The sequence below is a fragment of the Ambystoma mexicanum genome, chromosome 9 (assembly GCF_040938575.1).
Source record: "Ambystoma mexicanum isolate Mex_15411 chromosome 9, UKY_AmexF1_1, whole genome shotgun sequence".
In the NCBI taxonomy this organism is placed as follows: domain Eukaryota; kingdom Metazoa; phylum Chordata; class Amphibia; order Caudata; family Ambystomatidae; genus Ambystoma; species Ambystoma mexicanum.
In genome coordinates, this window is record NC_090931.1 from 253,885,381 (window position 1) to 253,899,108 (window position 13,728).

The window sequence follows — 13,728 nt, forward strand, 5'->3', positions numbered from 1 at the left end:
CTGCACAGTGGTAGTGATCCTACTCCTCCCCTCTTGTTGAGACAGTACATGGCCACTGTATTGTCCGTCATTATCAGGACATTCTTTCCCCGAACAGATGGCACAAACGCCTTCAGTGCTAGTCTTACTTCCCTCAGCTCCAACAGGTTTATATGTAGTATGGACTCCGATGGAGACCAATGACCGCTGATGGTCAGATCGTTGGTATGAGCTCCCCACCCCATGAGTGAGGCGTCCATCACTAATGTTATCTCTGGCCATGGTTGCCAAAAAGGTGTTCCTTTCAAGATGTTTTCCCCGACAGGCCCACCACCGAAGGTCCTGTGAGACTGTGTCTGGGATTTTTACGAGATCTGACATCCCTCCCGAGAACTATGGCCATTGGTCCGGAGAGCCCATTGGAGGGATCTCATTCTCAGGAGAGTCTCTGGCACTAGAAAAATGCAGGATGCCATGAGGCCAAGCAACCTCAGAAAATCAAAGGCTGGGATATGCTGGGCATTCTGGAATGTTGTCACCATCTGTAAAATGTCTTGAGCCCTCACCTCTGGTGGTGAGGCTTTTCCCCAGGGATGCATCCAGGACTGCTCCGATAAATTGGAGTCTTTGTGATGGCATCATGTGCGACTTCTTGAAGTTGAGGGAGTAGCCCAAGATATAGAGGATCCGAAGTTGATGCTCTATATTTAGCGGTCAGTTTTTTGTTAGCTGAAGGGATCACCTCTGGTGTTTCCCAGTGGGCAGATCCCCTTTTATGTAAAGCTTTGTGAAAAGGGACAATAGGGTCCTCCTGTGGTCCCTTGTCGAGTATATCCGTTAGGTCATCTTGTTCGAACACAGGTGTGGGTCTAGACAACCCCATATTCTCCATCACCCTAGTCATAAGCATTCTGTAATTGCTTTCAGCATGATCTCCTGAATCAGATGTACCGAATTCAACTTCTGAAGAAGTATCAATTCCACTTACTTCATGCAGGGAGTCTTGCAGATGCTTCATTCTAGATTCTTCTGACACAAATTCTGGGACCACAGGCGTCCCATACTCAAGACCAAAAGGTCTTCCCCCTTCAGACGATTGTGCCTCCTCATAAATTGAGCAGAGGGTCTTGAAATAATCTGAATGAGGTTGTGGCGTGTACATTTTTTCAAATTTAACAGGCGCTATGGATGTCACTATTGGCGCAGAAATTGTTGACAATGACGTAAACGGCTTCGAGGTCGTCAATGGAATCGACAGTAATGTCGTAGTTTCAGACGAAGGTATTGTCTTGTACGGCATCGAGGAGGTCGACCCACGAGTCGATACTAACAACTTTTTGGCATCACAGAGGCTTTTTCTCGACTCAAGGGTTTTTCACTTTCTCGAGGAGAAAGAAGAGGTCGAAGTCGCAGACTCACGGCTTCTTTGTTTTCCAGGTTTTTCTCCTGGGGTATCGCCTCTAGGGGGCAAGGCCACGTTCTCGAACACCTTTAACATACTCTTACGGAATTCCTCCCACTGTGCCAGGGAACTGTGTTTCGTTGGACAAATAACCCTTTTTACTAGGTTTCAAAGAGGAAGGATGATGTGATCCACTTCGAGAACGTGATCGGTAGTGTTTTTTGTGACAAGGACATGTAGGCCTTGACTCGTCAGAAGTGCATTTGGCTGGGGTAATGGACTTTTGAGGCTTACATCTCTCCAATTTCCCTCTGCGCTCCCTTAAGGCCTTGACCGTCATCGACATACACTCGTCGCATTCAGAACACGGATGCTCTGCCCCAAGGCACCAAAGACGGACCCTTTGTGGATCCATTGTGGACATCTTAGCCCTGCGGTCACTGCATTTTTTGAAACCGGACCGAGGCGTAGACGGAGCCGATGAGGAGGCCATCTCGACGAAGTTTAGTAGAGATTTTCACGGAACTGAGCAACGGACTGTGCGTGCCCCCTACTTATACCCGTGATGCCATCGACATCAGCACGGAGGCCTCCGAAGGACATCGACTCGACAGGCACCGACTCACAGTGCCCTCTACTTGGAAAAGGTTTTCCAAAGCAGCAAGAAGGATATTAGGAAATATCAAAGATAAGGAATACGTGGGAGGACACAATCCATTCAAAATGAGAACTCCCTGGGTCCTATTTTCACTGTCACCTCAGGTTTCTCTTCGGGGTCGTCAGTGGACTGGACAAGCTCAGACTTTCTGTGGGCCCCCCCCATTGCTGTGTGCTGTTCAGCAGGAAGGGAAAAGGGATTCCCTCCTACCACGCTGACTCTGATTGCCCCAGCTATTGTGCGTAGCTCTGTCACAGCAGGAGCATTTCCCCACTGTCAGTTGTTGCTCCTTCGGGCTGCATTCCCCCCACCACCCCTTGCGCATCTGCACACAAAGACTCTGTATCTGCTGCCATTGGAGTCCTTGCTGTTCCGCTACTTAGTTTGCCTGTGCCTGTTGCAGAAACGGACAAACGCGTGCTATGTGTCCCATGTTTTGACATGTCTAGCATGGTCCGAAGACCCTAGACTCTGTACCGGGCTCCTCGATACCCCTCTCTTCCTTGATGTTAAAACATTCTTCCTATAGGGAAGTATCCCCCATGCATGTAGTTTCCCTGCGGTAGAATTCCCCATTGTGCATCTTCCTTGTTGCGGTGCTTGTCCTACGGGAAACACTGCCTGCGGGGCTGGTGCCACGGCAGTAGTATCTGGCACGAACAGTGCTGCTTCCATGATATATTTAGCCAGCTTCTTTTGTACTTATTTGTTTTCTGCCTTCGCTGCATTCTCTGCTGCCTGCCCCTCGCTTTCCTCCTTCCCTTTACAATAGTGTATTATCGTGGCTTGTATTTCAGGCCAGCCTTTAGCTTCAATGCCCACTATCTTGTCTAAGGATGCCTGTACTTCTGTTGGCAATCCTTTCACTAGTATGTGATAGAACAATGGTAAGCATTGGTACCAGGACCTTTGTGTCTCTTGGGTCCATACATCCTGAACTCTATTTATATATTCTGCTGGGTCATCTTCTTTCCTTTTATGAGTTATCACTGTACCGAGGTCATAGCTGTTTGGATACAGGCTTCTTAGAACTTCTCAGACATGTGCTCAACCATTGTTAAATGGAGCTCGTCATGAGTATTAGTGCTCCATTTCACTCCAATGTAGCCCGCCCACATCCAAATTTTGTCTCACTGTTCAATGATCACGGCAAACAAACTGTTCATATCCCCTATGGCCAGCGTCACTCCTGCTATCTTTTTCTCTATTGCCTGTACTGGCCCCACCCACAAGGGAAGGTAAACTACATATTAGGTTATCCCGGTCCATTTTTTACCAGGGCACATAAAGGGCTCTGCCTCATCCCTTCTGTAATAATGGCATTACCCACGTTTCTGGTCCTGAGACGACCTTCCCCGACAACTTGTATGAACCCCATTTTAACCTTCCCCCATCCTACTGTGTAAGGTGGTGGACCAAGCACTACTGCAACTGTCTCTGTCCTGTCATTTCCATTCTTTTCCTCCCCTTCTCCTTAGTTTATTTCGTGTCCAATCATCACTGTCTCTGTCACTCCATTAGTCTATTAACACCACCTCCTCCTCCTCCTCCTCCTCCTCCTCCTCCTCCTCCTCCTCCTCCTCCTCCTCCTCCTCCTCCTCCTCCTCCTCCTCCTCCTCCTCCTCCTCCTCCTCCTCCTCCTCCTCCTCCTCCTCCTCCTCCTCCTCCTCCTCCTCCTCCTCCTCCTCCTCCTCCTCCTCCTCCTCCTCCTCCTCCTCCTCCTCCTCCTCCTCCTCCTCCTCCTCCTCCTCCTCCTCCTCCTCCTCCTCCTCCTCCTCCTCCTCCTCCTCCTCCTCCTCCTCCTCCTCCTCCTCCTCCTCCTCCTCCTCCTCCTCCTCCTCCTCCTCCTCCTCCTCCTCCTCCTCCTCCTCCTCCTCCTCCTCCTCCTCCTCCTCCTCCTCCTCCTCCTCCTCCTCCTCCTCCTCCTCCTCCTCCTCCTCCTCCTCCGGATATAACCCATAGGGCAGGGACAGTGAGCTTGCTCCATCCCCTCCCACTGTCACTTCCTCCTTCTTTAATTTGTCCTCTCAGGTCTCCTAGTATAGTTTCCAAAGACCCAATATATTCTGCCTGCTTTTCAACTTAGAGCCTTTATATTTTGTTAAGTAAGAGAATGTATTCTCTATTATTTTTTACTGTCAAACATCCCTTCTCCTGGCCAAGCATACAAACACTGCCCTGCAGTTTCCTCTGCCCACTGGAAGTCATTTTATCGTGATAAAGAGAGCAGTGGCGGCTGGTGACTTTGAAAGCTGGTGGGGCGTACATTTCTCCAGGAGAATTTTGAAGTGAGCAAGCGAGCCCAGCCCACATCAATGTAAATTGGCTTCTAAAGTGTGCAATTTACTGTCCAAACCCCCAGAAATATGACATAAAAGCATTAGCTGTTATATACTAATGGTGGTACATTATTCTTTCGTGTGCAGGTGTGATGGTGTATTTTACAGCAGTTTGTATTGAGAATACCTGGTACTATGGTGTATGTATAAAGACATTCATTATATAGATATCCAGTAATGATGGAAAAATATAATTTTGTTATGCTGTTACTGGCATTCACATGCCTTCATCCTGATCTGCTGTGCTGGCCAAACTTAATTCTCTAATGTCTTATATTGAGAACACATATTTTTCATCAGGGCCATACTAAGTCACAGATAATCCCCCCCCTACACAGTGGTGTAGTGACCATTGGGCAGATTGGGCTTTAGTGTCCCCACCTTGAAATGTTGGGGAACAGGAGACAGTTAATTCTCACAGCAGTCCTTAAGTGTCTGGTTTCAGACGTGAAGGAGAGAGTTAACTGCTTGTAACATTGAAGGTGCACCAGAATAGTCTCATTAGAATGTATAAAGAAGTTAGATGCTCCCACACAAGTAAGTTTGCCCTTCTCCCAAACTCTCTGAAGTTACCTCCTCTCCCTACATTTGAAGGATTAGCCCCCTGCCCACCGAAATGTGTTGCCTTATATATTTAAAAAAAACATAGGCCCTGTTAGCAAAGGCTGTTCTGTTCCACCATGCCTCCGAGTGTCAAATGACAAAAGTGGTGAGGTTTAAAATAAAACTGCCTTTGATGTTGAGATGCAATTAGGTAAAACAGTCCAATTAAAGCACTACAGGATGCAGGAAGGAGGCCTGGGCAGCAGAATATTCTCAGCATCTGGTGTTGTCTGTCCTGTTTGTAGGAGGGTTTTCTCACCTTGACCAGCCTGGTCCCATGGCTTGCTGTCCTCGACATGTTAGGCCCCAGTGGGACAAGGAGGTGTCATTCATCCTTGAGGTACTGGGCTTCACCCCAAGCACCAGTGTGTCCCCTTGTTACTGCTATCGTGGGTGGAGGGGGAGGGTCTAACACTTGAAATTGGCTGCTTCGGTTTAACACAGCTGTGATAAACCCAGCAGTTGACCAGTGTTCCCTCCAGAATGGGTCAGTGATTTACCCTCAATGAGCATACATGCACGGGAAGCATATTCCGGGAGAGTGAAATTGTGTTTTCAATGGATTTCCACTCCAGCAACAGTGGTCAATTAGCAAAACCCCAAAGGCCTGGCCATGTTTGGAAGTGTGCATTAAATGCGGAAAAATTAGAAGTTGCATAAATTATGTAACAGAATAAAACGTGAGGTAATTCTGAAGGACGGGCAGCTCATCTTAACAATATAAAAAATGCTATAAAAACACCCCCAGCCCCCATCAGTGTCTAAAATACATTGCATGTGACCAGAACCAAAAGTCCCCCAGTAGCTATTTTACAGTGGTTTAACCACAATACGTTGGTGGGAGGGGATGCATTACAGCTCCTTAAAGGCAGAAAACCCCATCACCCAACAATACACAGACAACTACCACTCTTAAAGGCAATCATAATGGAAGGAAGAGAGGTCAGGGTCAAAATACACGGTTAACCGTTTATCCTCTTGCTAGAGCAGGTTCATCTGTTGCATTCATTAAGTGGTATCTAGGCACAGTAGTTGCCATTCCTTACGAGTTGCTGTGCTTTGCACCTTCGTAGCTTAACCCATAACTTATAAAGGCAGGATTCAGCGGGCGGCAAGAGGCACTGCGCAGCTGCAGTTGGGTGTGGGCTGGCCATTAAAGGGGACTTGGTGGCAGGAGGCCTGAAAGATGATAAGATGGCCATACACAGCATGCGTGCAAAAAAGGGAAGTAAAAGTGAGAAATGGGATGAGGGGGCAAATACATCAGTGAGGCTGATTATCATATCCTTAAACCAGCAGCAGAGCAGTGATCTTAGTGTGCAACGCGTAGTGAGTGACATACTAAGAGGTGCTATAAACATGCTCCTTTTGAAGCCTGCTAACTCTCTGCCTGACCTTCCTTAAACAATGCCATTTTTGCAACTTTTGCAATACAAAATGAAAGAATTTTAAATAAAAAAAATGTTTTGCCTGTGTTGTATGTTAACCTTGTCTGATTTAACGCGGTCTGTTGCAAAAGTATTAACCGGATAAGATCCCTAAATAGAACATACATTTGAATTAAGTGTGGTGAATCTTCGATTATTCGTTTCCTTTCCAAATTCTCATGTCTGCATTTGCTAATATTTATAAGTGAGCAGTCTCATGAAAAGTGGAACATTAAAAAATGCACGTCAACTGTTTATAAACAGATTGTATATAAAATACTACCTGTGTATTATTGATTTTGACAAGTGCCACAAATTGGAGGCGAATGTATTTAGGCTTGTGACTCCAATAATTGGGGAATAAAGACAAAAGCGTGCTTTACTGTTTCCCCTCAATAAATACGTGCGTATATGCTAACTACATGATGCTAGCTGAGGTGCCTTACTCATTAAGCACGAATTTTGCCAAAAATTATTTGTGCTCGTAATGCGAGCGCTCATAAATATACCTTTTACATGCTGACTTTAAAAATGACACATTTTCAAAGTGCCAAAAATTAGAGGCACTAAAAAGTCTTCTACTTCTACAGTCAACAACAACTCGGCAGGAACTGAGAAGGGGGCCCCCGGATACAAGCGTGCGCCCATCATCCCACCCACAAACATGAATGTCATTGGCTGACAAACAGCCAATGGCATTCCAATAAATTCCTTGTTGCTATGCCAAGTTACAGTGGGTGTCAGATCCTGACACTGGTGTGCTGTTTGCGCACAGATCAATACTGGCGGGACCACATCTCTAGCGCCCCACCAGCGTCTTATATTCCATGAAGCTACGTAAAATGCGTGGAGCTATGAGCTCCACGCATTTTACATTGAAAAAAAGCTGCGGAAAATGGGACGCGCCCCTGCTTTGTCAACGTGGCAGGCCCAGCAGCCATGAAGGCAGCACATCAACATTAGATCGGCTGGCAAATTCATTATTTAATCATTTCATTTGCTGCCACGCGGTGCAGAAATTATGCAGAGCAGAAGAGGAAGATCGGAGAACTTGTGTGAACACTGTTCTCTTCTCTGCAGAGTCTGCACGCTTCCTTGGTGTTTTGGGGGCGGCGCCCCCCCGCCCCATTAAAGCAGCCGCCACTGAAAGAGAGGGTCGCAAGAATGCCCCTCCTCACCTCTAAATTCAGGACAAGACAAAGTGCCAGAAACACTCGCAGCCACCCATCTTATTTCGGATGAATCCAAAGTACACCAATGATTGACAAGTAAACAGCTCAGCCAGCCATACAGACCAAACCCAATACATGTCTTCACAGGCATAAGAGAAGAAACAGAGATCATGGACAGAAGTGCCTATGTGGACAGTCTCAACTAAGCACCAAGAAGCCACTATGCTGACGTCATTAGCGACATAGCAGTTAGACATGAAGCACAACCTCAATCATGCACTGCATTACACAAACAAACATTCACATACACAAATAACACACATACACAGTTCTATAGCTAGAGGATGGATATATGGGATACATTACTCACCGTAATCGTATTTCTGATGCTTCTATCTGCTTAGATTCACATGCTGTGCATAGGCTGACATCTAGTGTAAGCTGCAGAATATTACAGTTTGTTTTTCGAAACTCGAAAATGGGCGTTGACAAAGGGCGTGCCAGTTATACTATCCCTAGTGTGACGTCCAGTGTACCCATGATCCCTCACGCGTGTAGGACCCTCAGATTGTATTTTTTCTGACATAAGGTAGCATGAAGAGAAGCGTGAGTACAGATAATCCAAGCAGATAGAAAGAAAGGTAAGACTACAAGCATCCATGCGCCTTCTCTCAGAGGGGAGGAAGGGTGGGTCGCATGTGAATCTAAGCAGATACAGGCATCAGAAATACAATTACGGTGAGTAATGTATCCCTTCTGAGGCTTGTGGAATCTGCTTAGATCACATGCTGTGCATAGATTAGCGAGCAGTACCTGAAGGAGGAGGTGGGATGTGAGAAGGGTCATGAGCAAATAAATGTCTTAGAACTGCTTGTCCCACTTGGGTATCTGTCTTGGAATGGGTGTCAATGCAGTAGTGCTGAGTAAAAGTGTGAATAGAGCTCCAAGTAGCTGCTTTGCAAATGGTGTCAAGGGGGACATTTGCAATGAAAGCCAGAGTGGCCCCAATGCCTCTTGTAGAGTGGGCTCTTGGCGTGAAAGGCAGAGTTTTTTTCAGAAAGGGAGTAACACAGCTGGATACAGTTAATAATCCACTTAGAGATGGCCCCTTTAGAGACGCGATCCCCCTCTCTGCCTGTAGCTACAGAGACAAACAGTTGGTCTGTTTTCCTTAGCGGTCTGGTCTTGTTTACATAGTAGAGGACCGCCGTATGCACATCTAGGGTGTGTAGTTTCACCTCAGCCGAGCTCTGTGGGTCTTGGAAGAAAGCCGGAAGCTCAATGGACTGGTTCACGTGGAATTTAGAAATAAATTTAGGTGAGAACCTAGGGTGTGTGCGTAAAACCAGTTTATCTTTATGAACTGTAAAGAAAGGATCTTGCACTGACAGAGCCTGAATTTCACTGACCCTTCTTATAGATGTAATACCTACTAAGAAGGCTGTTTTATAAGTCAGGTGTTTGAGACTGTTTTTATGCATGGGCTCGACAGGGGGGCCCATGAGCTTAGATAGCACCACATTAAAGTCCCATCCTGGTGGTGGGTTTGAAATAGGAGGGTGAAGTCTCTTCACTCCTTCCATGAAGGCTTTAACTACTGGTACTTTCCACCAGGACACCTGATTTAGCAGGTAGGGCTCGAACGCTTGAAGCGCTCTGAATACTGCCAGAAGCTCTAGCAGGTTGATGTGATTCTTGGCCACTGAGTGAGACCAGAGACCCTGAGCTGTGTGGTGGAGATGGTGAGCTCCCCACCCTGTCAGGCATGCATCGGTTGTGACGACCGCCTGTATCTCGGGATCGTAAAAGGGTTTCCCCTTGGACAGATTTTCTCTTGTCCACCAGTTTAGGCTTTGTACAAGTGTTGGCGAAACGACCACTAGATCGTCCCACTGACCATTTGCCTGAGACCACTGTTTCGTCAACCATTCCTGCATGGGACACATGCGCAGGCACGCGTGGGGGACCAGGTAAATACATGACGCCATCATACCCAGCAACCGCATTGCTTTGCATACCGTTATCTGGCGACCTGACTGATATTGCGGAATTTGCAGCAGTATATTCTGAATTCTTTCCACAGAAGGAAAGGTCAACCCCTCTTGAGTGTCTAGGATAGCTCATAGGAATGTTTGGAGGTGCTTGGCACCAGACTCTACTTTTTCTCGTTTACTGAGAAGCCCAATTCAAAGAGGAGGTCGATTGTCCTTTGAATGTTTGTTCTGCAAATTACTGGGGTCTCCCCCGTGATGAGCCAGTCGTCCAGGTAAGAGTACACCGGGATGGCCTCCCTGCGTAGGTGTGCTGCCGCCACCGCCAGTACCTTGGTGAATGTCATTGGAGCCGAAGCTATCCCGAACAGTACCTTGAACTGGTAGTGCCGTCTGTCCACCTTGAAGCGCGAGTACTTTCTGTGCGTTGGGAACATGGACATATGAAAATAGGCATCTTTCATGTCCAATGTTGCCATGTAATCCCCCTTTTTTAGGAGGGGGAATTACCTCTTGGAGAGTAGTCATGCAAACTTTCTGGGGCTTGACATACTTGTTTGTAGGCCGTAAGTCCAATACTGGGCGCATTGTCAAATCTTTTTTTGGCACAAGGAAGTAAGTTGAATAAATACCCTTGTTTACCTGGTGTCCCGGGACGAGTTCTATCGCATCCTTTGCTAGCAGATTGACGATCTCCTTGAGGAGGATCTCCTGGTGTTCCAAAGAATGTATTCTTTGTCATGGAGGATGGTTCCGGGATGCTCTAACATTTCTATGCAGTACCCTGCGGATACCGTGGACAGCACCCATCTGTCTGATGTGATCCCTTCCCAAACTTTGGTGAAGTTGGAAATGCGTCCCCCCCTACTGGGGTTGCTCGAGAAGGGACCCTGAACGGATCGTCACTGTTTTGGTGGAGGCGTGCCGCCTCCTTTACTGGGACTGCCTCTACCTTTACCACGTCCTCTTTTATTACCCCTGCCGTAACCCTGGGTAGACTGTTGGTTATTACTGTTCCACGGTGTACCCTACCCCTGGGAATAGTTAGATCCTCTCTGGGAATTTTGGCCGCGTGGGCGACGATAATTGTCATTCCCTCTCTGATTCGGGGGTTTATTGGTTAGTTGGCCTAGGGATTTGAGTGTCTCATACTCGTCCTTGGCATTTTTCAGCGCGTCCTCGACCGCCTTACCAAACAACAGATCCGGCTCCACCGGTTTAACTAACAATGATGCTTGGGTTTCAGCTTTGTACCCAGACTGCCGTAACCAAGCGTCTCTCTTGATAACAGTTCCTTCTACTATCAATCTGCCGGCGTTATCCGCGGCATTAAAGGTTGCTTTTAAAATGCAACCGGACACGGCTCCTCCCTCCGCCGCAACTCGTGCCAACTGGCTCTTTAAGGGTTCTGGGGAGGAGTCTATGAGTGCCGCAACTTCTTCCCACTAATGGCAGTTGTAGCTGGCCAACAGGGTGGTGGAGTTGGCAATCCTTGCCTGGTAGGCGGAAGTAAAGGCTACTTTCCTGCCCAAACCATACAGTTTCTTGCTCTCCTTGTCGGGAGGAGCTTTGGATGATGACAATGGTGATCCCGCCCTCTTACGGGTGTTTGTAACAACCAGGGAGTCCGGTTTCAGATATACAGTGGGTCTGATTGGGCTGCCCTGAAAAGTTTCTCAATCCTGGGGTTCACTGCCCTGGTGATAGGATTTAAAAGTGAAGGGTCTATTCTTCTCTGAATAGACTTAAGGATAGGGATGGCCTGAGCAACAAGCCTCCTTTCTCCCACTAACTCTTCGGCGAAGTCCCTCTCCTCTTGAGCACCCTGGGTGTCAATGTGGAAATGTTCTGCCGCTCGGGACAGAACTTCATTCAGGAGAGGTTGATTGTCAACAGGAGAGTCGGTAATCGGGGGTTCTTTCTCTACCGGGGAATCTACTCTGTAGGTCTCAGGGTCTTCCTCTTCCTGATCCTCATCATCCCCATAGTAGCCCGTACCAGTTTGCTCTTCCAACATGCCCAAAACTGGATCCTCACAAAAGGATGTATCCCCTTGATATTGAGAGTAGGGCTCTATATAGAAGGGGTCCGAAGACCGTCTTGGGGCTTCAAACGGGGACTTCTTACTTTGAGGTATTAGATCCTTAAAGCCTGAGGGTGCTGACCCATCGGGAGTATAGGAGAGAAAGTGTTCAGGTTTTTTTTGCGTAAAAATCTGCCAATGATGACATCCTTGACATAACCCTGTCTATGTCATCACTAGACCATTCTCTAGAACTGGGAATGATCCTTTCTGGGACTTTCTCCACCTTATCCTGACTAGACTTACTGGTTTTAGCAGGGGTCCTTGGGATAACAGAAGACTGGGACTTGTCTGTCCGTTTATGTGGAGTGGAAAGTTTTAGGTGTGTGAGGAGGCTGAGACTTCTTCCTTTGTTGTTTTCCCCCCTCCCCATGGGCGGAAGAGTGTTTTCCCTGCTTTTTCGCCCCTTTGGAGCCTTCCGACGCCTGGCGTTGAGGTTCGGGGGTAGCATCCCTATCTTTAGAACGTGGAGGTAGGGACTCGGGAGCCGCCGTTACGCGGTCTGCGGGCGCCGACTCCTGTAGTGCGGTCTGGGGATGGAAGTCGGCTTCGTCTTGCGACGATCGAACTTCCGTTACCTTGGGGAGCGATGCACTCTTGGCAACAGTGGATGATTGCCTGGAGTCATGCGGCGATCTAGATCGAGAACGCCCAGAGGATACCGATTCGGACCGTTCTCTAGGTGCCTCTTTCCGAGAACTCGACATGCGCGTCGAGTCTCGGTTGGACTTCATGTGCTTTGTGGAAGTGCTGTGGGTAGCGCTTGTGTCGCCGGGGGTCTTCCCAATAGCCGCCCTGCCGGACGACCTTCCGAGGTCGGGGACTTGAGCTCGGCTGTCTCTTGACACCACGTTGCCCTCACTGTCTGAAAGCACGGCGTCGCTGCCATTGCTGAAGGCGCCCTCCGCTGCCATGGCCTCCTGACGCCTGGCGTGGTGGGCCCAACGCTTGATCGAACGGTCCTTAAGTGTTTTCTGTTTAAACCTACTACACGCTCTGCAGTTCACCTCGGGGTGGTCCCTCGGCAAGCAGAGATTGCACGTGGCGTGTCTGTCAACCAAAGGGTACTTGCGGTTGCACTTGGGGCAGAATTGGAAAGGGGTACCCTCCATATGCACCTTGTGGCAGCAGGCTATTAAGTGTAGGAATATATAAGAATGGGCCGGCGTCGAGTGTGAAGATTGGTGACTCGACGTTGGGGTGGAGAATGGGGAAAATATAACAATATTTTGCAAAAGTATGGCTAAGGCCAGGGAACTCTGCGAAATGCTTCCGACCAGTATGGCGGAAAAAAACAATATGAGGGTCCTACACGCGTGAGGGATCATGGGTACAGTGGACGTCACACTAGGGATAGTATTACTGGCATGCCCTGTGCCGATGCCCATTTTCAAGTCTCGAAAAACAAACTGTAATACTCTGCAGCTTCCACTAGATGTCAGCCTATGCACAGCATGTGATCTAAGCAGATTCCACAAGCCCCAGAAATATATATATATATCTCGAGATAAAAAAAATGAACTGCAAAGCAGCAGCTCACAGCGGCACTCCTCCATCCTGCATTCTTTCAAAAAGTATGCCACACAGTCGTGCATTCTCCATTTAAAAACGTCCTTTATTCTTCGGTATGGACATTCATGAGCACACCCGTGAAAAGATTGCAATAACGCATTTCACCCCAAACTGGGATTCGGCAGATTGTGTGTGTATATATCATGGACATGTAGAAATGATATTATACATCTAAGGAAAATTACAGAAGGCCTCTAGCCACAGAACATGAGAAGAGCGGATTCAGGCTGCACAGAGCACAAAGCAGGCTCACAGCCAAGGTCAGAGATACAGGGACACATTCCAATGTTCAGACGACAAGGGGACCAGCTACAGAGAAACTGAATACATCCTCATAAATGCAAGCTCAAGAGCTCGATTTTGTGGTCTCTAAATACGTGATGCAGCTGAGCTAGACCATGGACATTCACCCATGGTGGGAATGCAGAACCGACCAAAGCAAGTCAGACGCAGACAGCAACAAGCATTGCAACGTCAGAGCGCATTCTCATAGGCAAAGGTG